The sequence below is a fragment of the Anomalospiza imberbis genome, chromosome 3 (assembly GCF_031753505.1).
Source record: "Anomalospiza imberbis isolate Cuckoo-Finch-1a 21T00152 chromosome 3, ASM3175350v1, whole genome shotgun sequence".
Lineage (NCBI taxonomy): Eukaryota > Metazoa > Chordata > Aves > Passeriformes > Viduidae > Anomalospiza > Anomalospiza imberbis.
The window spans coordinates 30,038,068-30,065,310 of record NC_089683.1 but is presented as its reverse complement, the minus strand read 5'-3'; the positions used below and the strand labels follow the sequence as shown (position 1 = coordinate 30,065,310).

General features: G+C 39.4%; 1 protein-coding gene and 1 long non-coding RNA gene across 3 annotated transcripts in view; one reads left to right on the top strand and one right to left on the bottom strand.

The window, feature by feature from the left end:
- OGFRL1 (opioid growth factor receptor like 1) overlaps window positions 1-27,243 on the top strand; it is an 80,349-nt gene that overhangs the window by 33,479 nt on the left and 19,627 nt on the right. The gene's annotated exons all lie outside the window — the stretch shown is intronic.
- LOC137470440 (uncharacterized) lies at window positions 10,247-20,439 on the bottom strand. Its single transcript, XR_010997064.1, has 3 exons — window positions 20,215-20,439; window positions 18,778-18,824; window positions 10,247-10,664 (listed from the first exon to the last, which is right to left on the bottom strand). It is a non-coding gene; the product is annotated as an uncharacterized lncRNA (long non-coding RNA).

Here is a 27,243-nt window from a genome sequence, read left to right as displayed (position 1 = left end):
TTAAATTTTTTGAAGTTATCTGCTGCACCTTTCAGAGGAACATCTGAAATATATATGCAAAACTGACTTTTAAAGTCCTAAGTCACTTGTCTCATTCATTTAAATGCTAAAGCTGAAGAATATATAATAAGTCTCAAAAGTGTTTGGGATTCCATGAGACCATAATATGTTACTTAGTTTTTATTCTGATTTTTCTTGTTCTGAAACTCCAGATTATTTTACTTCGCGTGTTTTGAGTATTTCCTTATCACTGCATCATTTGCCTTGACAAGTTTTCTTCTCTGTGAGCTGGCAGTATGTTGCCTGTTACAGCACTGGCTCTCACAATTTTCTTAGATATGAGGCCTACAGCTCCAGTAGTTCATAGGCTTATTTTGAAAGCAGAATTTTTTTCAGCTATAGACAGTTTGGGTGTTTTTTTCCTTCTGCTTACTTTTTAGCAAATAAAATACCAATTTTTTTTCTAAATTTACATAGTTATGTGGGGTTTTTTGTATTGGAGACATAGTAGATTATTAGGAAAGGGGTCATTTTTTTGTTCCTTAAAAATCATCATAGCCCTTACAGGATCAAAATAGGATCTGTTAGCAGAAGAAATATCAGACATCTGTCAACTAAAGATTGAGTGTAGTGTGGAAAATTCCATCAGAGACTATCACAATATTGTTTTTCAGCTTTCTTTTGTAAAGAGCTGAAGTGCCTACTGCAAATCATACTTAATCTGCAAAACCCTGAATGAGAAATGTAAGGTGTCTTGCAGCAGTTCATGTGGGATTCCAAAACTGGCTCTGCCTCCAGGAAGACCTGGGACTAGATTACCTACTGAGGTGTTTACACCTGGGTTATTCTGTGATTTACTCATTTTCCTTGTTCTGAGACAGTAGCTCCATGATTTTATTTCTGCACTTTATGCTTTTGTTTCTACTGCTGGATTCATTGTTGAGCCAATGCCAGGCTGTTTCTTGCAGGGCTATCTGGCAATCTGATTGGTGTGGCTACTTGATTGAAGACAGGGATTTTCCTCTTCTATTGTATGCCCTAGAGAGACCCCACGGACCCCACTGACATGTAAAATTGGTGAAGTTAGGAAAAATGCATCTTCTTAGTGCAGAACTAGCATAGGTTGTTTAACTGCTGACCAGAGAGATGATTTATTGAGGACACGCAGCTCAAGAAGGAAAACTTTTAGTACTTAAAATTTGTGCTGCCTTTGCCCTTACAGTCTGTATTCTTTTATAGCAGACTAGAAGGTAAAGATGATCTGTGCCTTCAGATCTATTTCAGCTTTTGAGCCTCCTGTACATCTCTAGGCCTCCTTATGAATGGTCAAGCAATGGACAATTACACAGTCCCCTTCTTTCCCCTCCTGCTGCTGTTGTGTTTCCTGACCAAATCGATCCCCTCCAGGCACTGGCTTTTAGGTATCTACCCTGATTGTTGGAAGTACTGGAATGATATGTAGATAATGGTTGAGGAGAAAACAATATAGTTACTTTGGTCCAAATGAAACATACTTCATGCCCACAGAGCAGCTGTTTCCTCAGAAAGCTGGCCAATATGCTGTGCCATAAATGGTATTCATATGATGATGAGTACTGTACTAGTATTGGGGCAACCCTTCTATGGGTTGTGCACTCAGCTAAAGCTCCTCTACCTTTTCAATAGCAGATTCACTTTTTTTTGAGTACATTGTTGTGCTTCTGTAACACAATTCAGGTCCCTGGTTACTTGAATATGTTTTTTTTTTTTTTGCACATGCATTGTTTTCTAAAGCAGAAGCTGTTAATAATATTGTCCCAAAATTTTTCTTATGTTGTACTTAAACCTGTACTTAAACCTGTTTAAGTGGAATCTTTTTCTCATCTGAGGATTTTGACTTTTGTTCTACATGAGAAAATTTTTTCTTTTTTCTGGTTGGATTCTCTTTTTTTTTTTTTTTTTTTAATTTGTTTAGGTGATTTTCCTCTTAGAGGTGATACCTTCAAGGAAACTGATTACTTAAAATGTTTCTGAGTGGAAAGTACAGTCTCCAATGTACCTAGACAGCTGTTAACAGCCACATGTTGTTATTTAACCAAACTCTTCAATTTATCAAGCTACTATTCTAAAGGTATTTAAAAGTATTCTTTTCCTCACAGCATTCAAAAGTGTCCCTGAACCATCATTCTTCTCTTAATTAAAAATAAGATAGATTAGTGTAGGTATTCTATGAGCCAGCACTCTAAATATCACTTTTAAATAGTGTTAAAAGCTTCCAATCCTCAGGAAATAAAATGACAGCTCTTACTTATAGAATGCAAAGACCATTTTTCTGCTGTGTGCACCCATTAAAATGGTGAATTCTCTTGTTTTCTGCAGGCACAACTTCAGGACATGGAAGAATACTTTGGAGTGAACTGGCAGTAAGCCTTGCAGTACCATGGTGGCAATAATACTGGCTGTCCTCTGGAGATGCTGAAGCTCAGCCTTATTTTGAACTTCTTTCTTTGACCCTCCAACTTGTTCATAAAGGACTTAACACTGATTTGGAGTCATATGGTCATGGGTATGGATTTTTTCCTCCCATTACTTGACATCTGCATGTTTCCAGCAGTCAGTGATGAAGTCAGTACTAGGTCTGCTGACATTTGGTGTGTTCTTGGGAGCTCTGAGTGACAGGTATTGTAAACATCCTACACTCTCAGCTGTGGAAACTAAGAAAGCTGGGAGAAGGCTGTTTACTCTCTCTGCCTTGGAAATCGTCTGGAGGGCAAGGATGGAATTGTATTGTATTGTTGATTATATTTCTGACAGTCTGTATTTCATACTTTACATTATGGTGTCAGTAAACAAATTATGTCATTACATCACATCATCAACGTCTTGTGTTCAGACCAAGGTCAGAAGGGCCTTAGGATATGCTTCAGCTGTACTGGTGGCTTGAGGGAAACTTGAATAGTAGCAATACTGCAATACTTCCATCCCTAAGCAGTGACGAAAAAAGACTTGTCACACTTTGTTTATAGGTAGTGATACATAAAAGTTGCAGTGTGGACATCCTCAAATTGACACATCAGTATTGTATTTAATCAAAATCACCCTTAAATAGTGTTGTTTTCTAAGATCTACTCAATTCTCGTTTTCTACCTAAAAGAGCTAGAAACAGAGGTTAGAAGACAAAAAGATTGTAGAGGAATTCAAATTTCAGTTCCTTTTCAAAGAAAATCAGAGATGTCAACATCAACTCCAATTCTAAATTAAATTAGGATACAAAGGTCTTATACCTTATGTTTTCCACTTGGTGTTCCCTACCACTTGCTCCCCAGACTGTATTATACTTTGTGCTTTGTCCTGGCAATCTTTCTCTTCCTCCTTGTGTTTCTTTCATTCTACATGCTGTAAATCTCATATCCTGCTGGCATGATCCTAAATACTCTTAAAGTGAGTCTCGCAGCTTTTCTTAAGCAGGAACTCTGGCAGAAAGAATATTGTTTCCCTCTTTTCTTTTTCCTTGTTTATGGGGAAGGGACACCTTTTGTGTGCTCAAAGATCACTGTCTAGTTTCTTTTGCAATAGCATTCTTATGTTTTCAGATCCTGCTGCTTCAGCTTTTTAGAAAAGACATTTAAATATAAAATCTTTGAAAAAAAGGCTTTTAGAAGAGTTTAATTTTCAGGGTTTGGAAAGGGATGGGAGTGGAAAGACAACAGGTAAAAGAATGTGTAAGGATTTAAAGTAGTACTTACACAAAATGGACAAAAAAAGAATTCAAACTTTTATGAAGAACTTTAAAAAGTTAGTTATTTGAAGATAATTGTTTTTCAGGCTCTGGCTTGCTTTCCTATTGGAAGAGCAGTAAGAGGGAAAGCCAGGGTCATAGTGTTGTAGTGAAGGACTAAGTTGATGAGTAAAAAGAAGACTTATGATTTGTGTAGTAATTTCCAAGAAAAGCAGAGTTAACCCCTGAAAATGCTTGTTTTAAGGAGATTTAGCTGTTCTGACTAGTCAGACGATAGGGGGTAGCATTTCCTAAAATACACATGGTTCCCTTGGCAGAGAGAGATTTCTGGGGATGATGGAGCACTGTTACTTCCTCCACTGCATGACAATACTGATTGTAGACTATGCTGTCTGGGAAAGACAACCTCCTGAAGGAGATAACTTCCTGAATTTCTGAGATGTGGGTTTGTATATTATTTTTATTTAGACGTAATTTGGGTTTGGAGCCATTATTTTGTGTCAATTGAAAATACTTCTCTGTATTTAATACTACTTACTTGTGCAATGAATAGTGAAATTCCATCTTCAGTTTCATCAGTATAAGTCTCCAATACTCCCAGCTTTGTCGTACATTTTTTCTGGCTTTGTACTGACATGATTTGTTTAAACTGCAAACTAATTCACTGACTTGACCCTACTGAAAACTAAATAAGCAAAACATCTTTCATGTAGATCAGCTGCTTACTCCCCCACTGTCCTGTGGCCTGAAATGCTACTGGAAGTCCTAGTTCCTTCAAATATGGTCACTTTCCTGAAGAAGAAAAACAGCATTTATTTTGAATAGATTATGTAGTCCTAAAACAGTAGAATAGTGAAATTACAGGATTTTGATTACTTTATTTTATATTAAATTATTCTGTTGATGCTGTCTGAACACAATTGCAAGCATGGTGCTAAAATAAATTCAGATTAAATTGTTTTAATGAAAATGTTTCATTCTTTGAACATCATTTATGCTTCTCCTTAAAAGATTGGTTGATAAAGTCTAACTAAATTGTGTTGCTGAAAGGGAGCAACTGGTAATTTTGCTATCTCCAGAACTTTAGTTGTTACAGTATCTTCTGATGTACCTGCACCATACTGAGCACTGTATAAATTGCATCATTTCTAGATCACAGAGGTTTTTTCCCTCCGAGGTATTGCTTGCCAAGCCAAAGGCAAACATTATGTCTTTTTCTCTTGTTAATCCCATACTTCAAAGAGTTGAAGGTTCTTTCCAGTCTATCAATTAAATACAGAGTTTTTCCATTGTGGAAAAAAATGTAACAGGGCTGTTTCAAAAGCCTGTTGCCAGTGATGAGTTTTGGATTGGGTCCATGGAGAGGTAATCTGGATAGCTACTACCACAAGTCATCTCTGGGAAGTTGCTGGTTGTAGGCATGGCCTTTTTTTTTGAAGGGTGGTTCTGCCAAGATGGAAAAATGGCTTGTTCCAAGTGATTCTTGGCACCACCCCGGACAATATTAATCCTGCCTGTTATGGTCAACGTGCTACGTTGATTGTGTTTCCATTATTTGGGTTTTTTCTTGTTACGTGGAAAAGGACAGTTCTTGTTGTCGTGTTTCTTTATTTCTAAACTTTGTTTGGTTGTGGTTTGTTTGGATTTTTAAGCTATATTTTTCATTATGTGGTCCTTCAAGGTAACTGTCAAACATCCATTACATTTCGTAATATAGGGAGTGACCGTGGGAAGGAAGAAAAAATGTATGGGAGTACTCAGGCAGAGCTGTTGCTTGTACTGAGATTGCAACCTGAACTTGAGATTTACAAGTGAAATATTAGAAAAATATTGTACTAAAAGTTTCAAAGAGCTGCGGGTGAGTGAAATGAGAGGTGAAAGAGGACAAGAGGTAATTGACTTGTCATCCAAAGGATGAAAAGTAATGTTGATTTTAAGAGTAAACACTTCCTTGATTATGCAGTGAAAGAAAGCTGTAATTTCCCTTAATGCTTATACAGAAGTCAAGTTCTGTTTTATGCAGTAAATCTCACTGTCACTAATTCTAATTCAGTACAGGAGAATTTAAAAGTCTATGACAAGCTATTCTACTTTGAAGACCTATACCAAAATTGAAAAAGAAAAAAGTGTTTGCTTTGAATGAAGAAGAAGAAAACCACATTATGTGGACTTCAATCATAATTGCCCTGAAATGAGAGATGGAGTTCTAGATCTGAGTTTTCTCTGTGCTGTGATTGAGACAAAAGCATGTAAAAGCGACTGTCCTTCTGCAAAATGCAAACAGGTGTGGAACATCTGCAGTACAAATATTCATTCATATGCAAACAAATGTTTTTACAGCTTAAAAATACATTAGCTGAAAATCTGATCAAACCCTTTGTTAGATTCAGGTTTTATTCAAAATCAGGTTCAGTTTTAAAAAAAACTTTCTATGTAAACTGATTCTCATAAAAATCATGTTTAATTAAATAGAATGCAAAAGCTGAAGTTTCTGTTACTCTTGTGAAGATTATGGTTCTTGTCAGCTCTGGGTTCCATCCAAGACCTACTTAGCTGTAGTTAAGCTGTTGTTTCCTTGTTTTTGACCTTTGGATTTTAAGGATGTTAGCATGAATTAAATGAAAATATGCTTTTCTAGCAAACACTTTATAGAATAAACAAACTTCAGCTGAGCAGTGCAGTCTATAACTACAAAACTGAGGTCTTACTTATTTTAAATAGTGTAATATGATAGCTAAATTATACCTTATGTAACTCTTCATAAAGGAGAAAAGAGTGAGGCTATGTTGCATAAGTCATATGTTTGCAATGCTGACTCTACTTTAAAACAAGATCCAGTTTTATTCCTGCTTAAGTTAATAGGGGATTTTTGTTTGCTGCCTTGGCGCTATTATTAAGCTGTTAAAATAATACTGCAGAGAGCTGGGCTCTAATCCTGGTTTTAGACAGACTCCCTGCTTTCTCCATGAAAAAGATGACCCTTCCTCTGTGAAGGCAGAACCCGACGTTGTTCATCAATTGCAATAAAGCATGTTTTCTAAAATGATGCCATCTCAAGCTGGTTTGTCTCATTGTGTTCCAGCTTTTCCTGTGATTTAGATTGCATTACCTGCTTGTTTTGCTGGGGGAGCAGAAAGGATGTTACAGACCTAATGCAGGGTTATTGTAAAGGCTGCTGAGAGCTCCTCCTTGTGCTTCTGTTGTGATGCTGTGTCCTCCTGGGGATAAGAAGAGGACATATAGAACTTCTGGTGGTTTAGAGTATGTGCTTGTAGGGCAGCCACAGTTTGTACAGGTGTACCTGGCCAGCTGAGGGAGTAAGATCTGCCCAGTTTTGGCACCATGGAAATTGGCTCCAAGCCATCCTCACCCCTTTTTGAGACCCTGGGTATATTTTTAGCTATGGGAGTGTCCAGCTGACCTTGTTTCATTACTCATTTTATGAGAAATACATTGGGTATTGTCACCAACCAAGGATTTCTGGGCTTTCCATCATTTGAAGGCTGCATTTCTCCAGTTGTTTCTGTATAGCCTAGAGCATCTGCTGGCTCAGGTGTTTTGAAAAAGTGCTGCTAAAATAACTCAGCTCTGATGGGCAAAGAATAGGTTAATGTTGACAAATGAAATAACTTCAGGATCTGTGAAATTTATGTTCTGTAGCTTGGCTAGAAATAGATGGCTCTGTATAGCTATGAGCTTTGTAAATAGTTGAACTTTGTGCAACTTGCCTGACTTGCAAAGTTGTTGAAGGACATTGGGATGCCACCAGATATTATGCTTAGTTCACAAAGTACAGATGAAATATGCACAGTGGTATTTTTTTTCTTGTATGTGACCACACTCACAGCATAGATATTAATGGAGCTGCTAATTAAGATCTTGCTGCTTGACTGTGCTGAGTTTAATGTGAAGTATTTAAAAGATGTGTATATGTGGCACTTGGAGACATGGTTTAGTAGTGGAATTGGCAGTGTTAGGTTTATGGTTGGACTTGATGACATTAAAGGCCTTTCTAACCTAAATAATTCAATGATCCTAGGACTCTAATTGATTAAAAGATACAATATGCTTTGTGCCTGCATGAAAGAGCAAATCAAATCTAAATTGAGATAGATCATGTTTTACTGCCTTGGGGTAATTGTGTGTAGCATAAAGCTTTTAAATTAGAAGTGACAAACCTAGTAGTCTCCTTTGCCACTCAGAGCAGGTGTGTGTCACATTGTATAGATCTGCAAAAGCAGGAGTGACCAAACTTGTCTATTCTTTACTGAAGTCCTGACATTCATGAAAAGTCCCACAGCTACTCGTGTCCATGTTTAGAAGCCTATCATGTTGATTCCTGGGGACCCTGGCCCTTTGGATCCCAGGAAGGGGCTCTTCAGAGGGTATCTATTACCTACCTTCCCTGTTGAAAGTGAGACTATCAGCTGCCTTTTGTGATTAGCCTTGCTGAAGTTTGCATGCTCTAAAAAGTCTTAGCAGGTAACCAGAGGGGAACTTGGTGACTCTGTGCCTCGAGAGACAAGCTGCACTGCTAAGACAGATCCATTTTCTGATACTTCCAGTGGCCAGCCTTACTTCAACACTGCCTTTTCACCTATACTTAAAGGTTTTTCCTCTCCTGCAGAGGTGGGGAGTGTCTTAGGCCAAATGCTCTTCAGTGAGACTTTGCTGTCCTTTATTTTGGGGATTTGGTTAGAGCTATGTGAACTTGCCATGTCACATGGCTTAGAACAGGAGAGGAGCAGGACTGAAACTCAGAAAACAAAAGTAGTTGGATTGAAAATAAGTGGTAAGATTTTTTTATTAATTGCTGAGCTTTTCCGAGAGGGGGAGAAAAAAAAGATCAGAAATTAGGAGTATTAAAGACAAATTGATGCCTGAACTGTCAGTTCAGGAAACTCCAGAGATAAACTGAATGGAAAGTTTTCCCCTAAGGTCCCCATGAAATTTCTAAAGATAAATCTAAATGGAGAACAGCATGGATTTACATCCTTCTCTACAGGAACAGAATAATTATTTGCAGCCAGAAAGGAAACTCCAGGTTCTTGGCAGAAAGAGGTCTTGCACAGAGACTTGAACTGAGTTAAAGTCTTTCAGGGGCAAGTGTAAGGTTTTTATACATACAATAGAACAAATTTGTGGGAAATGAAAAATGTTGCTTCGTACTTGAAAATACATATACATGGATTTGGTTTGAGTATTTCTGCATGCTCAAATGTATGCCAAATGCACTGTTTACAGTAAGCAAGGTAATTACCTTTAAAGGAATATAATATATTCCCATTTCCAATTGCAGTATGCAACTTAAAAACAAGACTTATTTTGAGTATTGTAACAAAATGCCATTTCTATTTCGCACTTCAATCTGAAATGACAGGAAAGGTAGATGATGCTATCATCATCTCCCAGTTTGAGCAATCTGAAAAATAAATGTGGATTTTAGGTGCACAAAAGTGCACAATGATTTCTTGATTGCTGTGGGAAGTAGTTCTGGGTTTTAGTTTGTTGGGTGGGTTTTTTATGTTTTGGTTTTGTGTTTGGGTATTTGGATGTTTTATGTTTTTTCCCTTTTTAGTAGATCATAGTGTTCTGCTGATCTGTTTGATATTGCTGGAATCATTTAAAACAGCATTAGGCTGGTTTTACTCCCTTCCTGTCTCTCTCTCTCTAGTCTGTATTTGTGCCTAGGGAAGCAGGAGGAGTAAGGATTTTGATTCTGTCCATTTGAGTGAAGATTTCTGTGCTTTGCAGAGATTTTTGGTGAGGCCTTTGCAGGCTTTTGTGGGTGGGTACTAAACCAGCAATTAGTTCTGCAGTATGTGAGAGAGTGAGTCACAGACTGTGTGCTCTGAGGCTTGTACAGAGCAAGACCCAGCCAGGCAGCAGCAGTAGACTGGGCTCTGCTTCCTCAAAGCCTTCCCCTCTGATACCCTTGCTAAACTTAAAAGAAACTTCACAGGCCTGTCCAAATTGATTTCTCTTCAGATTAACCAGAAATATAGAAAAATGCATATGTCTGCCACCAGTAGGTGATAGGATAGTTCACACGGCTTAGCAATCTAGGGCTTTTTAGTTGTGTGTTCTTCTAAAGAGGATTTGAACTGAGACCTTTGTGGCCTAGCTCTGGGGACTTGTCTGTACATGGGCTTATTCTGAACAGCTCTCCAGGATGTGTCTGTGAGTAGAACAAGGGCTTTGAAATACAGTTTCATATTTGTATCACCCACTGCATTTGAAATGCACTCTGCTTTAATACTAACAGACTTTAGGCAGAGACAAGTTCTTGACAGTCTGTTGAAAACAAAGTCTTTTTGTGGAAATATTTTCTGCTTTGAAAGAATTTTTGAGAAATGTGTTTGGGTCCAGAATGGTTTGTGTGTGAACAGAGAGGGCAGACCTGCAGCACAGGCACTGGGACTCAAGTGGAATGTCAGAGACTGAAATCCACATGTCTCATACTTGATTCAAAAAATGAAAGCAAGTCTTGAAATCAAATACAGTTCTTGTACTTGAAATCAAATGAAGTCCTTGACATTCAGCCTGCTTCAGAGTATATTTTTCAAATTAAGTCATCCTAATTTCTCATTTCTTTAATTTTAGAAGCATCCAGATACATTTGGGATACAAATTTCATGTGGGAAAGGAAGGCTGAGGAAAGGGTCAGTCAAGGGCTGGTCATGCACAAAGTAGAGAGGAATTTTTCAGAAGGGCAAAAAGGTACAATTTGATCCTTGCTGGTGCTGACAGAGCTGTGGAGATCAGCATTCAGCAGATGAATGGGGCTATGCTCTTCTGATATTGTGCCTTTAAAATTCGTCCTCCTCCAGAGTAGTATTTTGGAGGTAGCTCTGTAAGGTTCATCCAGTGCTGTGGTAGAGGACAGGAGCTGTCCACATCCCTGCTGTTCCCCAGGGTGGCTGATGCAAAGGGACCAGAGGCAGGGCTGTGAGAACAGCAGAAAATAAGTTTAATAACATGGATCTATGTTTGGGGATTTTTTTTTCACTGGAGGCTGCAGGACTGACAGAGGCAGTACCTGCCCCTGCTGTCTCTGGAATGTTAAATAATAATAATAATAATAATAATAATAATAATAATAATAAACCAGTCTTCGGTGCTGCTACTGGTCTGGTAGCATGCAAATTTGCTACTCTCCCTCAGCACTGTTCTCCATTCAGCTGAAAATCATCTTTTTCCTTGGAATTGAAAGAAATTGTTTCCTCAGTCATCCATGGGACCTGTTGTCTCAAGGCACAGTCAGGTACAGCCAGCCAGCCTCCTCTGCCATTGCCCAGCTACCACACAGCCTTCATCAGCCAAGGGTCTCATCCTTTGGCTCAAATACACGAGGTAACTGCCTTACACTGCCTTGATGAGAAACAGGCAATACTTGGAAGTAATGATCTAGTAATAAAGGTCAAATGTTAATGAGCGGGACATGATCTTAATAACTCCTGTTTTCTGGTTCAGGACAAGAAAAGTTATTTGCTTCAAGGTGAATGCTGTACTCTGCTTTGTCTCCTTGCTCATTTAGGATGTAGGCAATAGATAGTTAAGGTAGTCTGATTTTTTTTTTTTTCAGCTAGCTAGTCTGTGAATTCTAGCAGATTTGGCCTATTTTTGGAGTGTTTAGAGGCAGAGATGCTTACAACAGCTTGCAGAAAGGACAAGACTTGCTTTTTCAAAATTCTCCTTGGTGTGGCAGCATCTGTGTAACTCAGTGTTGCTGTTATTTGGTCCGTAGGTTTCAGGAACTTCTTTTTTGCCAGTTGTCTCCCCATTTCTGGAGGTAGGAAGGGGTAAGACCTTCCAGCCTGGTGAAAGCACAAAACTTGATTATTTTCACGTGAAGCTCCAGCTGCACAGCCAAGAGAGGCTAGCAGTGGTCACACCATACATCTTGCTAGCTTTTTTCAGTTTATTTTTGTCAAGTACTACCTTCTCTGTCCCACTACACTCTGGAAGAATTCTTTGAGGAAAGACAACAAAGGACAAGATGATAGCTTTATACCATCCGAGATGGCTTTCAAAGAATGGTATGAGACTCCAAATAATTCCTTTGGTGCAGGAAAGAGAAATGTTTTATTTGAGGAAAAGTAGAGGACAACTCTTAAGCCTGGAGCTTTCAGTGACAGTTTCTTTCCTATTTTCACCTTGCTGGAATTCAAGATATATATAGAAATTTTGATAGAAAAATTTCTATAGAAATTTGATAGAAAAATTGGGCAATAAAGACAGAGTACTGAGGGTCTGTGGATGGCTTCACTTTTTATACTTCTTATCAGAAAAGGTCAGCATTGTTAATAGATGTTAGAAGAAGGTGTGACATGCTGACTTGTCTGTTAGTGCAGTCAGTGCTTCATCCATCTGCTTAGGCTTTCTGTCTGCAGCCAGCTGAGTTGAGCAGTGTGGTTGTGTGGATTTCTGCCTGCAACACAGAGGGTTTCACTGGACTATGCTATTTAAAGTCTAATAATCTATTGTTTGAATGGGAACAGAGCGGGGAATGCAGAAATGCAACGCTTTGTGTGTGTGTCTCATGTCTGCTGGCACACAACTTCTTGTCAGCCATTGGGAAAGCACATTTGTCTCAGGCTGAGGGCCCTGGTCTTAGCGTGTCTTACAACACAAGTACTGATTTTTTTTTTTTTTTAATTGTAACTCATCATTGTGGTGAGGTTTTTGTTTGTTTATTTGGGTTTTTAGGGGCAAGTGGCGGGTTTTTGGGGTTTTTTAAATTTAATTTCTTTAACAGGAAGCTTCATGCTTTTGCTCAGGATCAAACTTTTCTGGTGAGTGCTGCACTTTAGGCCTTGACAGCTGAGTATGGACTTGCTGAGGGAGTGACCAGCTCTGCTTGAGCTGTGAGCTTGAAACACAAGTAAGTAAGAGGGTGGTTAGAAATCAGAAGATTGACCTTGTGCTATGTTAAGGCAACTCTAGGACCAATAAAATGAGCATTCCCAAGTCAAGAAAATCTGGAATTGCAAAATGCTTGCTTTATCAACCCAGACACAGCTTGGCAGTAATTGCTGTAGGATATCTAAATTAAGCAATGAGGCTTCTGTGGTGGCAACTGCTATGAAAGACTTTGCAATGTAGATCAGCTCCTCCAAGACCCAAATGCACTTTTACATTCAAGGGGAACTTGTCAGCATTGAGATCCTCACAAACAAGCCACTGAGGCCCTAAAGCAGCAAAATACTTTTAAGCATATCTTTAAGCACTTTGTTTTTGATGAGGGGAGACATAAGCTCTTAATTATTTGTGCTCAACCAGGGAGATGGGAGGCTGCTTGAGTATCTTTTAAAACACTTAAATGCTAGCTGTGCCCTGAAATGCAGAGCCTGGGATGCTGCTGCCTTACCCTCTCTCAAGCTGCACTTGTCCTCTGTGAATATGCTTGCTAACCTTCAAGTAACTTGCCTTGAATCTGATTATTTGTGGAATTTTGCCTATCCCAAGTGCATATCAGTTTAGAGGAATAGGCATCATGCTGTATTCAGCTTTAACTGGAGCACTTTTGATAACTGTCCATTTATTCAAATACTGCTGAGCATGGGGTCATTAAATAACCTGAAAGACAAGTGGAGGATGAAGCCAGGAGGAGAACTGACTTTGTCTTTTATATGTTTGCATCTATATCATAACCAGATATTGGTAGATACTTCATCCCTATCAGCACAGCTAGCATTTTGGAGTTCACCACAAGAGGCAGAAGAAGGGAGAAAAGAGCTCCCCATCCCCTCCCCAAAGCAGCACGCAATCACAGCTGTTCTCAAGGAGAAGGTTTGTGTCAGCAGATCTTATACAGCTATGCTCAAAAAGTTTGTGTCAGCAACCATAAAAGCTGGCCCATCAGCATTTCTGTTTTATTCCATACACAAAATGCATATTACTGAACAATTATGCCAAAGGCAGGGAGTATTTCTTGATAGCACAACTTGGAAGTAGCATCTCCCTTTGGGAGCAATCATGTCACGTGCCACAGAGTCTCTGTGGGTTTAGATGTAAATCCTTTCTGTGAGATTGTGTTGAGAGCCAAGTCATTTGGTGTAACATCTTGGCCAAGGTAGTTACATCTTGGCCTGATCCAAAATTCAGGGAAAGTAGTGAATTGCTTATAATTCTAAAAAGCGTGTTCAAGCATGCTCCCCAAAAGCATATTCATTGTAAAGGAAGCTAAATTATGTTTAGATTTTTGGCCTCCAGAGTCTTCAGAGAATACATAAAACACACAGTGATTTTGGTATGCAGTTCAGTCTAGCTGGTGTAGAGCAGAAAAGAGAACTAGGGTGAACTTTGAATAAAAATTGATTTACTGCTTTAATATATGTTTATTGCTCTAGCTCAACCACCATTTAACTGGTTTTGGTTGTTTCCATTGAGAAAGATGTTTTAATTCCTATTTTGCCAAAAACCACAGTTCAGAACATTTATTTATTTCACCGTTCAGAACTTTGGTGGAGGAACAGAATTGGGTTTTAATTTCACTTTTTATTGAATGAGCCCTGCTTTTCTCTCCTATGAATAGGCAAAAACTTGCTGCACAGTCCTCATCTCTGCTTATGATAAATGCAAGTTCTATAAGAAACAAACCAAAGAAACCCAAGCAAAACATCATACTTAAAGTAGTTAAGGAAGTAGGAGAAAAGAAGTATAAAAATCCACAGACACTCACTGAGGACTTGGTATCTATCCATATACAGGAGCTTGACTAATTAATTGCATGAGTGTCCAAGTCTGATTTCTGATAATACAAACCACTTTGGACATGGGAACTCTGGTGATCCAAATCAGTGTGGAAATCGCTCTGATGCTGAGATCTGCCTTGCATACTTGTTGGCTGTTACCTCCAGTCTGCTGCTGGAGCCAACTGCTGCTAACCCCTCAGCCAGCACAGCAGATTTTATGAGACACCATTTCTTTTAAGTAGCCTTTGAGATTATTTATGATAGATCTGGATACTTGTGCAAGGCAATGAAAGGAATGCAAGGATTAGGTATGGTCAGAAGTTTGCAACCAGGCCACTGGTCCCAGGTGATAATATCCAGCCAGGAGGGGGTGTGTGTGTCACTATAAGAACTTTGAAAATAAGAAACAAAATGACAAACACCAAAATGAAACAAAACAAACAAAGCCCACCAAAAAAAAGCCCACTGTCAACAGGAGCAGCAATGTCTGTTGCCAAGTTATCTGACCACAGCTGAAGCTAGACTTAAAAGGAGACTCTGTGTATGTATGACCTAGCATAAATTTTTACAAAACAATAATAAAGGATGCAAGACAGAAGAAACATTTTCATGGAGTTGCAGTTTCTCTTTTCCTTTCTCTTTTCCTTTCTCTTTTCCTTTCTCTTTTCCTTTCTCTTTTCCTTTCTCTTTTCCTTTCTCTTTTCCTTTCTCTTTTCCTTTCTCTTTTCCTTTCTCTCTCTTTTCCTTTTTCTTTTCCTTTTTCTTTTCCTTTCTCTTTTCCTTTCTCTTTTCCTTTCTCTTTTCCTTTCTCTTTTCCTTTCTCTTTTCCTTTCTCTTTTCCTTTCTCTTTTCCTTTCTCTTATCTTTTCCTTTATCTTTTCCTTTCTCTTTTCCTTTCTCTTTTCCTTTCTCTTTTCCTTTCTCTTTTCCTTTCTCTTTTCCTTTCTCTTTTCCTTTCTCTTTTCCTTTCTCTTTTCCTTTCTCTTTTCCTTTCTCTTTTTTTCCTTTCTCTTTCTTTCCTTTCTCTTTTCCTTTCTCTTTTCCTTTCTCTTTTCCTTTCTCTTTTCCTTTCTCTTTTCCTTTCTCTTTTCCTTTCTCTTTTCCTTTCTCTTTTCCTTTCTCTTTTCCTTTCTCTTTTCCTTTCTCTTTTCCTTTCTCTTTTCCTTTCTCTTTTCCTTTCTCTTTTCCTTTCTCTTTTCCTTTCTCTTTTCCTTTCTCTTTTCCTTTCTCTTTTCCTTTCTCTCTCTTTTCCTTTTTCTTTTCCTTTCTCTTTTCCTTTCTCTTTTCCTTTCTCTTTTCCTTTCTCTTTTCCTTTCTCTTTTCCTTTCTCTTTTCCTTTCTCTTTTCCTTTCTCTTTTCCTTTCTCTTTTCCTTTCTCTTTTCCTTTCTCTTTTCCTTTCTCTTTTCCTTTCTCTTTTCCTTTCTCTTTTCCTTTCTCTTTTCCTTTCTCTTTTCCTTTCTCTTTTCCTTTCTCTTTTCCTTTCTCTTTTCCTTTCTCTTTTCCTTTCTCTTTTCCTTTCTCTTTTCCTTTCTCTTTTCCTTTCTCTTTTCCTTTCTCTTTTCCTTTCTCTTTTTCTTTCTCTTTTCCTTTCTCTTTTCCTTTCTCTTTCTCTTTTCCTTTCTCTTTTTTCCTTTCTCTTTTTTCCTTTCTCTTTTCCTTTCTCTTTTCCTTTCTCTTTTCTCCTGAAAAGCCTCTCTGAAATCATGAGACCCTCAGAAAAGAGAGAAAAAATCAAGTCATTAAGTATGCAGTATTTGATGTTTCCTCCATGGACCTTCTAGTAATATGGTATTCAGTCAAAACAAATAAGTTAATACAACAGATTTTACTGTATTGTGTTTATAAGAGATTGACCCAATTAATTTGTAGCCATATATGCAGGCACAATCTCAGAAAATGAAAGCAAATACCCTGAGGACTAACTGTAGGTGTTTCTGTATAAGCTAAAGAATAATTCCAATACTGTGCCATCCTGAGTATCTCCCCACCACTTGGGGACTGAATTGACAGTGATGTCCAGTGATAATTTGTTTTCTCAAAACCTCCTCTGCAGTGGTACCTTAATGGCTCTGATGTGCAGGATACCACCTGCCTTCTGTCATGTAGGTTCAGAGCTGGCACTGGCCAAGAACGTTTGTAGGTACCACACAGTGTTTCCATTTCGTTCCTCATCTGACTGAACACTTTCCTGCAGGCTATCTAGAAGCTAGGATGTTCTCTCTCCATTGGTTAATGGTACCCCTGAAATGGGTGAAATTAGAGGAGAAAAGCTCTTGAGAATTTTTAATCTTGTAATCGACAATTCAAATAAATTTAGTGACTCATGAAAAGATAAGAGACACCAACTGTTTCTCTAACTGCCTAGGAGAGAGAAAAGGAAGGGAATCAAGCTGATTCACTTGAAAATCAGTCAGTTTCCTCTCTGTCCAGCCAACCTGATTGTCTTCAAAAGTATTTTTTCCTAATACAGAGCTTAAATTCTTTTTTTTTTCAGCTTCAGCCCTTGACACTAGTGCAAATAATTCCAGTGAAAATATTTCTCTTCCTTTCAGTCTCTTTTTTTATCTGTGAATATTTATATAGTTATTTAGTTCTTTCCTTTAATTATTTTCCCTTTAGGCCAAATAAATTTAGTTCTTGTTATCTTACTTTCAAATTGTATTTTTAAATAACAAAGCAGTGTTAAATATAGTTGAAATCAGACAACATAATGCATCTGGGATTTCACAATAATTTCAAAATTAGGCTTTAGAAGACAATAGTGTCCATTTCACTAAGACCAATACAATGTTATTAATTAGTCCCTTGTCAGAAATTTTTGAACACTTGAAATAATAACTGTCTTTTAAAAGCAATTTACTGTGCGTTACTGGCATATAAAAGCCTATTGTCAGACTTTACATGAATTCTCTATCCTATTTTAATACTAATTACAATGACTACTTGAGTGTTTCATTTTTTAAACACTGAATTATTTTTTCTTTTGCTTGTTAAAACACTGTGAAATAGCTTGGAAATTTTTGTGACATTTGATATTGGATTTCATAATGCCTGATGGAAGGTATTGCATGTTTCCTCACATCCTGCTCTGGCAATATTAATGCTATTCATTCTTTAGCAAGAATGGGGCTGGGAAGAAGTCCAGGCTTATCCATCTATTCCTGAGGGAACTGAAGGATCCAGGGGATTATGGGATTCAAAGATTCTTAACCTCTAAAGCATTTGTTCGAATTGCTAGTAACTGAAAAGTTTAACATTCTAAATATATTTGCAAAGCCTCTTACATACAACTTGTATACCAAATGGATGCAGGACTTGAAGGAATACTAAGGAAGTTTGCTGACAATACAGAACTGGGGGGAACTGTTGACTTGGAGGCAGAGACGCCCTGCAGGGACACCTTGACAAATTAGAAAAATGGGCAGTCAACAACCGTGTGAAGTTGCACCATTTGCTCTTGGGCTGGGCAACCTTGGATGTGCCTTTGTGCTGAGGAACAAGCTGCTGGAGACCAGTGAAAGGGACCTAGGAGTCCTGGTCAGTGGCAAGTTGAACATGAGTCAGCAGTGCCCTGGATCCAGGAGAGCCAACCCTGTCCTGGGGGCCATCAGGCTCAGCATCACCAGCCGGGCAAGGGAGGGCATCGTCCTGCTCTGCTCTGCACTGGGGCAGCCTCACCTCGACTGCTGGGGGCAGTTTTGGGCACCACAATGTAAGAAGACATTAAACTATTAGAGAGTGATGAAAGGAGGGCAACAAAGATGGTGAAGGGCCCTGAGGGGAAGCTGTGTGAGGAGCAGCTGAGGGCACTGGGTCTGTTCAGCCTGGAGGAGACTGAGGGGAGACCTCACTGCAGTGAGAACTTCCTCGTGAGGGGAAGAGGAGGGGCAGGCACTGATCTCTTCTCTGTGGTGACAGTGACCGGACCCAAGGATGTCCTGAAGTTCTGTCAGGGGAGGTTTAGGTTGGATATTAGAAAAATATTCTTCTCCCAGAGGGTGGTTGGGCACTGGAACAGGGTCCCCAGATAAGCTGTCACAGCACCAAGCCTAACAGGGTTCAAGAAGTATTTGAACAATGCTCTCAGACAGAAGGTGTGACTCTTGGGGATGGATCTGTGCAGGGTGATCCTTGTGACTTGATGATCCTTGTGGGTCCCTTCCAGCTCAGGATATTCTACCACTCTGAAATTGTATCCTGCAGCTTTTCAGTGGACAGTCTCTCCTGAAAAGGTTATATAGAAATTAACAAAAGTATAACAACTGGAATTTGACAAAAATTATCTCTTAGCTCAATAATACATTGCTGCCTGTTTGATTTGTTCACTATAACTTTTACTTAAAATGTTGCTAAATCATTACCTGGTAGTGTATATAGATCTTCTGTTCAGCTCAGATTTGTAGATACTCTCTTGAAATTAAAAGTGGAAGTGATGAGGATTGAAGATTTATCAGTGCTTCCTCACTAAGATCTTGACTACCCCTGGTTAAAACTTTTAAGTGCACTTTAAGGCACAGATACTGAGATGCCTGTGATGTGACAAAAAAATATCCTGAAGATGGATCTCTTGAATGTTTTGACCAGTAATTCGAGCTTTGCAAACTCATGCCTTTAGCCCCAAGCACTGGATATTTTAAAGCAAGCTCATAATGAGTGATGGAAGTTTACCTTTTTCAGGTGACAGTCTAAACACATTTCCAATATACCTAGTTTAAATTTACTAAGCAAGTAAGCGATAAAATAAAGTCTACAGAGGTATATAAAACCAGGATTACTTGGATTTACTGACAATAGATGCATGATGAGTATTATTAAGAGGCAATTTATGCTGAGTTTCTAATAACTCTCTGCTAAAATAGAGAGTTCAGGCAGTTCTGTCAGCTTTATTCTTTTTAATTTTGGTCTAAAGATTTTTATCTGATGCGATTGTTTCCTTTGGGAATTATAAAATGCATAAATTTCTCAGGATGAGAGAGTTTCTGTGATTCATTTTGCTTGGGCTCTGTTAGTTGAGATAAAACTCCTTATCAGTGTCTGTAGTGTTGTTTTTTACTCTGAATTCTTCTCTTAAATCTTCAGTGTGATTTAAATCTATTTATAGCATAGAAAAAGTTTCTTTTCTATATGACTGCAGGAGGTCTCTGTATTGGCATGGATATAGGAAGCCTTATTCTTTTCATAGGTGGAAAGAAACAGGGTTTGAATTCCCGTAATTTTGTTTGTATTTCAACTAAGCTCAGCCTGTGATCATGCTGAAAGAAGCTAGAAACTAATTCTTCTGGGAAAACTTTCTGCCCTAAAACTAAATGTATATTGTTTTATCTAAATTTTCAAATACAAGTGATTTAAGTGTCATGTCTTTAAGTATTAAAACTGTGTTCATCCTACCCATGACAAAGATGTGTCTTGCTTGTCCAGCTCAAGCAAATACAGCCCCTTGTCTGTCTTTTCGCTTCTAGTTCAAAAGGGCACTGGTATCTCATGACTCCTGTGTCTCACTGATCAGCCCGTGTAGATGTAACTACACTAAAGACTGCCTCTAATGTCTGGAAAGACCTTATAGAAGAAAAAATTAGAAGACCAGATCTTACTCTTTCTTGGAAATGGATGGATGGGTGAACGTTGATACAGACTGGCTTAATTTCTTCTAAATTACTGTGACTTTGTAGCCTACAGAAGCAACAAGAATCTCTGGCTGGGTTCAGTTCAGATCCTCACTCACAGTTTTTTACTACAAATCCTGCCTAGCCTCCAGCTGCTGCTCCAGGAGATTCTGTTAAAGCCTGTGTCCTGCCTACCAGCCTTGTATGGGTGTTCTGGTTACAATGGTGTCTGTTGTGGATCAAGCTGAATCACTCTCCAGGGTCTATTGACTGTGTCTGCCTTGACTTCACAGGTAGTTCACACCCCCAGCTCTCAGGAAGATGTGATTAGGTGTCCCGTGCTAGCCAAGATTCCCTTGTGCTGTCCTCCTGGTTCCTAGTTAATTTTCCAAGAAGACACTGGTCTCACAGAAGTCTCATCTCATCTACAAGCCCTGTCTGGACTCAGAAGTGTCTGAGTGTCTCAGAAGCATTAGACACTGTTTCATCTAGAAGCTGGTGTCAAAGCAGAGGGCTCTGCTATGTTACCAAACAACCACAGCTGTCCTTTTGAAGAGCCTCATAGAGATGAACTAGTAGCAGCCTGTTCCACCTTCAGGAAATTGCATGTAGTAAGGGATGGGATTAATTTCACCTAACTTTACAAATCAAACACTGAGCTAGGCTACAGAAGGACTCTACACAACTAGCTTGGTATATAAAAGGGTTTTTGGGATAAGGACATGCCTGAGCCAAGTGAGATGATTTCCATTGAAGATATGAAGGTAGCTAGCCAAGTCTGAGTCCATGCCTGGGGAATCCACTATATGAGTAGGGCTACAGCCCACTAAACTATCCCCACCCTCTCTCAAGCACCCATTTATGAGCTTGATGACTATGTGAAGCCATTTTAAGTGAAATTCAATGTGGACTAGTTGCTTAAGTATTTACCCAGTTTCTTAGGGCGGACTATGTCATATACTGAGTTCCACATTGCTGCTTCTGCACTACATAGTATTTATGCACATTAACCTAAATAAGGAAACTTTTCTAAAATGATTGTATTAAGGCTACAATGTAGACATAGTTCCTTTCCAGGGAATTTCCTGTAGGTCTTGAGCAAACCTCGCAATCATCAGAGCCAAATGAAGACACTTGAAGACATTTCCTCCCTGTAGCAGGCAGAAGTTTGCCAGGGAAAGTCCTGTGGTGCTGATCCTAGGCTGACTAACCAAGTGTGCAAGATTGTTGTCTATGAGTACGTTTCTAATTTCATAGTTGTATGATGATCTAAAAGCTTACTCCTTTTCTGTTCTCTTTGTCATCCTGTCATCCTACTATAGATCTATATATATACCCACAAATGCATAGCCACACAGTTATATATGCAAACACACTGTTATGGGGAACGTGGGTGGCTGCTCTCATAGTTCTATTTTGAAAGCTAAAACTAGGCTTTTGATGTTAAAAATGGTGTACAGTGCCCAGAGCAGTGGTTCAGCTTTGCCTCCTCTCCCTGTTTGCTGGGTAACCATAGCTACTGCACTTTCCTTAGCAAGAACAGACTTGTGAGAGATTCCTTCTTGCAGAATTACTGATGTAATTACAAATATCTGCAGAAAGCTTCTGCAATGGAAGTCCAGTTTCATCTACTGCTCCAGCCTGTTTCCTGGCATACCTGCTCAAGCCATGGGCAAAACCTGCCCCCGGTTTGCTCAATTGCATACCCGTCTCCCCTTTAACTGGTTTTGGTTAACAGGAGCAGGTGACACCACCTGTCCCTGCTCTAAAGAAAATAACCAGTAGTTCTGCTTCTGCTGAGTATGTTGATGTTTAGCCATAAATCCTAATAGATTGATTATCTTGAATTGTTTTCACCAGCTATTGGAGACGCAAGTGTTAAAAAAGTACAAGCCCCTTCATAAAAAGCATGCAAGGATTTCAGGTCTCCTGCAGACAAGGCAAGCCAGGGGGGAGAATAAATCATCACAGGCACAGTGGTACTGATGATTTGTATTCTTGTAGCACCTATTCCTTAGTCCTGAACAGGCACCAAATAAAAGGTATTCCCCTGCCCCAAATGATGGATAATCTTGGCACAACAGAAGGAAAATAGCAGGTGGTTATAGATGCATCAGGGAATACAGTCTGCCTGGGTCAGAATAATGCCAACTTTAGTTTAGCAACTGTCTAACTTCAGTTACATTTTTGAGGTTTTATGACTTTGGAACATTTCAATATGGAGATACTATGCAAACACTGCATTGTGCTGTCATAAGAAAGATTGTTTTGTAGCATTTCTAATATGTAAGGAAAGTTTAGATTTCCTTTATTCTTTTAGCGATACCTGTTTTGCAGTGTGGTTCTTGTGTGAATGTCACCAGACACCTGAGCTCAGGCAACTGAATCACAGCCCCCTTCCCTGCTAACACTGAAGATGTCTGATCAGAGCTTGCAAACACGGTGTACAATCTTCATTTGGGTAACTTCATGTGTTGGTGTAAGAGTAACAGCTGAAAAAATGGCTTAGTGTTGGAGGGATGCTCAGCCTAGATACATGCAGAGCTAGATCACACTGGGGACAAAGAACTCAGTATGGGAGTGGAAGAAAGCTGATTTTCACTAGCTGGGCTGAGTGGGCAGAGATCCTACACAGCAGGTTCTCAGTTAAATTCTTTAGGTTACCATTTACCTGAACAGCTTGTCAGTGTGGTATTCTTGTTTGGAATACCTCGTCAGGTGTGTCACATCAAACTGAACACTGTCTTTGCACTTTGTACCCAGTGACTCAGCTTTGCAGGAAATAGGTACAGAAGGAGCTACTCCTCATGGAGCAGTGCTGTTGGCATTTCTGTGGCCTATGCTGGTGTCAGCAAACCTTGTGCCTCAGCAGCAGGCAAACCCACCTGCATCTGGAGAAGTAGAGGTCAGCTCTACTGCCAGACTCTGTTCCCTCAGGGCAGGGCTCTGGTACTGATGTGCACTGCATGTGCTGCAGGGGAATAGTCTTGCACAGGATGGGTGATGGTATGGCACAGACCTCTGCCTGATCAAAGCCCAAGGTAAACCTTGGGGCTAGGAAACCCATGTGATCCATCCCCAAGTCCTGCATCATCTGCTTGCAGCCCACCAAAGTGAAGGCACATTGCTTTCTCAGCATTACCCATCTCATCCACCCTCCCATGCTCTTTTTGGCCAATTTTCACATCACTTAGTTGCATTTTGTCTTAGTTTTGAGCAGTTTTGCAGGTGAACAGTGCTGTTGTACTTCCATATGCTATGTGACTGGCAGCAGTGCCTACATGAGCTGAGATCCCAAGTGTATCACTCAAAGTAAGGGAAAGTGCTTGCCATGGCTTTGTACAGGGACATGGAACAATAAGTCCTTGATTGAAACCTCTGGATGTTAGTTTAATGCAAGCAATGACTGGTTAATTTACAAGGAGAATGGGAGTGATGCTGCTGTTATGAAAATTAGACATAAAGAAGGATGTAACTTTTGTTCACAGCTGAACCTGTATGATTTTTCTAAATTGTTGCATCAATTAATTTTTTAATCTGTTTCCACTCTTGGGTAAAATAAATGCTTTCAGTAAAAAAAAAAAATCTTGGTTATTTAAATGTATACTGCCTTTGCAAATGAATAGAAGGGTTGGAGAATGAAGAAGCAGTATTACTTTAGTGTGTGAAGCCATATTATAAGCAGAGATTACCACGGAGGACCAGAGCTGTCTCTATTACCATGCAGAGAGAATACAAGAGTATTAATGTCTGATTATATTTGAGAAAAGTAGGAATACTTTGGAACAAAAATCACAAAGTTTGATTTTAAATTTTAGGTTTTAAAGAACATTGGTTATTAAGAAATGTATTGCATTGTGTCCCTTTAGTCTTGTACAGAGTATCCAAAAATCAAATTTTTGTGGTTTTATGTAGAATGTTACATTTAGCCTTTCTGGGGTTTGTATGCTATGTCACAAAATCAGTGCAGCAAAGTTTCAATTTTATAGTTATAAAGTTGGAGTTGTTCTACAATTTTTTCCCTGACATGCCTGCTTTACAGAGCAAACCACTAATGAAATAGACTTTAAAATATATTTCCGAAAGGTTGTGTTGTTGTTTGGGATTTGGGGTTTTTTTTGGCTTTTTTTTTGGTTTTGCTTTGGTTTTTGTGGGTTTTTTTTTTGTTTGTTTGTTTTTTTTGGGTTTGGGTTTTTTTTTTTTTTGGTTTTTTTGGGTTTTGGTGGGGTTTTTTTTAAGTAAAAGTTATTTTGATCCTTTAGTAGCAGCTTTGCTAGAATTTAACTCAGAGTAGCCTACTCAGGAAAACTCAATTTTAACACATACTTGGATTAAATTATGAAGGATTGAAAGAGTTTACTTACCTTAAAAAAAACCCACACCAATGTAACTATGGAAACATGCTAAATAAATTTTTAAAAATCAGAATTATTACAATCATTTCAGTTGGAAAATACCTCTAAGATTATTTAATCCAACCATTAACCCAGCACTGCCAAGTCCACCACTAAACCGTGTCCCTCAATGCCACAACTGCACATCTTTTAAACACCTCTAGGGATGATGACTCAGCCACTTCCTTGGCCAGCCTGTTTCAGTGCCTAAACAAATATGCTAAAAGAACTAGGTATGCTAAATATGAATTTTTCCTCCCGAGAAAAAAAGTGTCTATTTGTTAACAGGAAGGATAACAGGTTTTGTAACTTCCCCAAAAGCACACAAATAGATTGCATGAGAAAGACCTTAAAGGTGGTGAAGCAATGAAGGCACTCATAGATGTCATGTAAAGCAATTCTTGTAATGATCACTTGGAGCAGTAGCTCCAAGTGCTAACTTAACTCTTAGCACTTCACATGGCACCATGTTTCAGATTTGTGGCTAAGGCTGTGTTGGTGACACTTCAGTGGGTCATTAATTAGCAGTGCTCGCCCAGCCTGAAGGTTTTCTTTGTCCACCAGTGAGGAGGTGGGGGATACAGTCAGGACATCTGACACAAATTGGCCAAAGGGATGTTCCACACTATATAGCATCTTGCTTAGTAATAAAAAGTGGGGCAGAGGAAGAAGAAAGGACAGGGGGTGGCTTCCTAGGTGGCCAGTCTTAAGAGACTGGATGGGCATCAGTCTACCTATGGCTGGTTGTGACAGACTAATTTCCTTTGGTTGATGTGGGTTTTTTTGTTTTTTTTCTCTTTACTTTTTAAACAATCTTTATCTCCACCCATGAGTTGTCTCAGTTTTGTTCTTCCTGTTTTCTCACTCTGCCCTTCTGCAGTGGCAGAGTGAGCAAGCAGCTATGTGGGTGCTTGGTGCTTGGCTGCTGGCCAGGGTCAGCCCACCACAGTCTTTTTTGGCACCTGATGTGGAGCTTCAGGGGTTTAAGATAACAGATTTGATCAGAGTGTGCTAGACTGAGCTTACAGCTGTTACAGATATTTAGCTGTTACTTGGCAGGCTAGTACTTGCTCTTCCTAGCTCTGATTTGCTGCCTTACCTGCTCCATTACTTTCTCCCTTTCTTGCTGTACACTGAATTCCAGGGAAAGTCAATGGCTCCTTTCTGCTTTTGCTGCTTTCTGTGTTGTCACTTTATTTTTCCTTGCCTGGGAAACCTATGATAAAAGCACTGTCCTGAGGCCAAGCCTGGTATTTGCCCTTGCATCACTGCCTCCCAGTCTCTGGAGAACCCTGTTATGAACTAGCAGCAGTTCTTGCTCTCCTCAGCTGCTTTTTGGGGAGAGTGAAGCACCTTTCCCTTCTACATGGTAGATATTTCCAGCCTTACTGCAATGACCACTCAGTTCCTGGAACATCCCTACTCAACCAGATGTGAGCTGTGAGCCTGATTTTGTTTTGTTGTACGGGCAGCCAGATGGTCAGGGATGTGACACAGGTCTGCCCTGAGGCAGCCAGTCCCTGGGTGGCCACAGCAGGTACACCTTGAACATCAGTAGCAGTGCAAGAGGTCATGCTGGAGCACCTGAAATGTGTCCATGGATAAGTCCACAACAGAGCAGTTACACTCCTGGAGGGAGTGCAGCCACGGGTAAGGCTGTGTTGGAGAAGGTTTCTTCTAAAGGACAGTGACCATGGGTAAGGCTTTGCCACAGTAAGTATAACCCTGAAGAGACTGTAGCTTATGGATAAGGCTCCATTTGGAGCAGGTGCAACCTGCCGTTTGTGGATAAGGCAGCTAGGTCAGTAGTGCTGGAAACGGTCTTGGTGCTTTCTTTTGCAGTTTGCCCTGTTCTTTTGCAGCCATTAAAAGTTAACTGGTAGAAATAAAATCATGGTTATTTTACTACAGTTTATGCTTGGATGAAGCCCTGAAGCTACTGCTGTAAACAAAAGCCCAATTTGTATTTTGAATTTACTGATCATATCTGATAGATAGAGGTAATCAACAGGTATTTTACATCCTCAGTTAATTCACTATCTTATGCCTTGTGCCAGACTTGTTTCTCCCTTTGATTAATGGATGTTTCCTCTGTTAAAATACTGAATTTTGGAAAACTAGTCCACTGTCCATTTGGTGGTTGTTTCATTCACTTTTGAGTACACTAAATCAGCTATCTCATCTTTCCAAACTCCTCCAGTGGTTAATTGAGCAAATGACTCTTCCAGGATCCTCTTCACTTTGAGATACATTAGCAAGTAGTGCAAGCCAGTGGCAGGCCTAAAGAACAAAATAATCAGTGCTGAGAATCTGACACCCACACTACTAAATTTAGTGATTTTTTTTCTTCAGAATAGTCCTAATCTGGTCCCATGGGCTGAATGCCCATTGCATTTGGAGTGTATTGGGTATACTCCTGATCTCCATCTTCCAGTTTATTTGATCTAAACCAAATAAAGTTTATGTTCCCTGAGACTGTGTGAATGAGTAATATGAACCAAAGCCCAGAAGGGGGAAAGAATTGGGAACTTATCTTTAAAAGCTCTGCTCTCTTCTGATCCAGGCTAAAACACTAATATAGATGCAGCCTCAAAGCACTGATGTCAGGTTACAGTTCTGGATTTCTTGCTGTAGCAGTCTCGCTCTTCCTTCATTCCCCATAGAGCAAATCTGTGGAGACTCAGCAGCTACTTCATTGCAGAAAAGTTGGGTGCTGAGAGTTATACTGTGACTTCCATGTGCCACCACTGCAGCGTGGACCTTCCCTCCTGGCAGGAGCAAGCTTTTCAAGAGTCTTTTAAAGCAGCCAATTTGTCAGTCATCATCACAT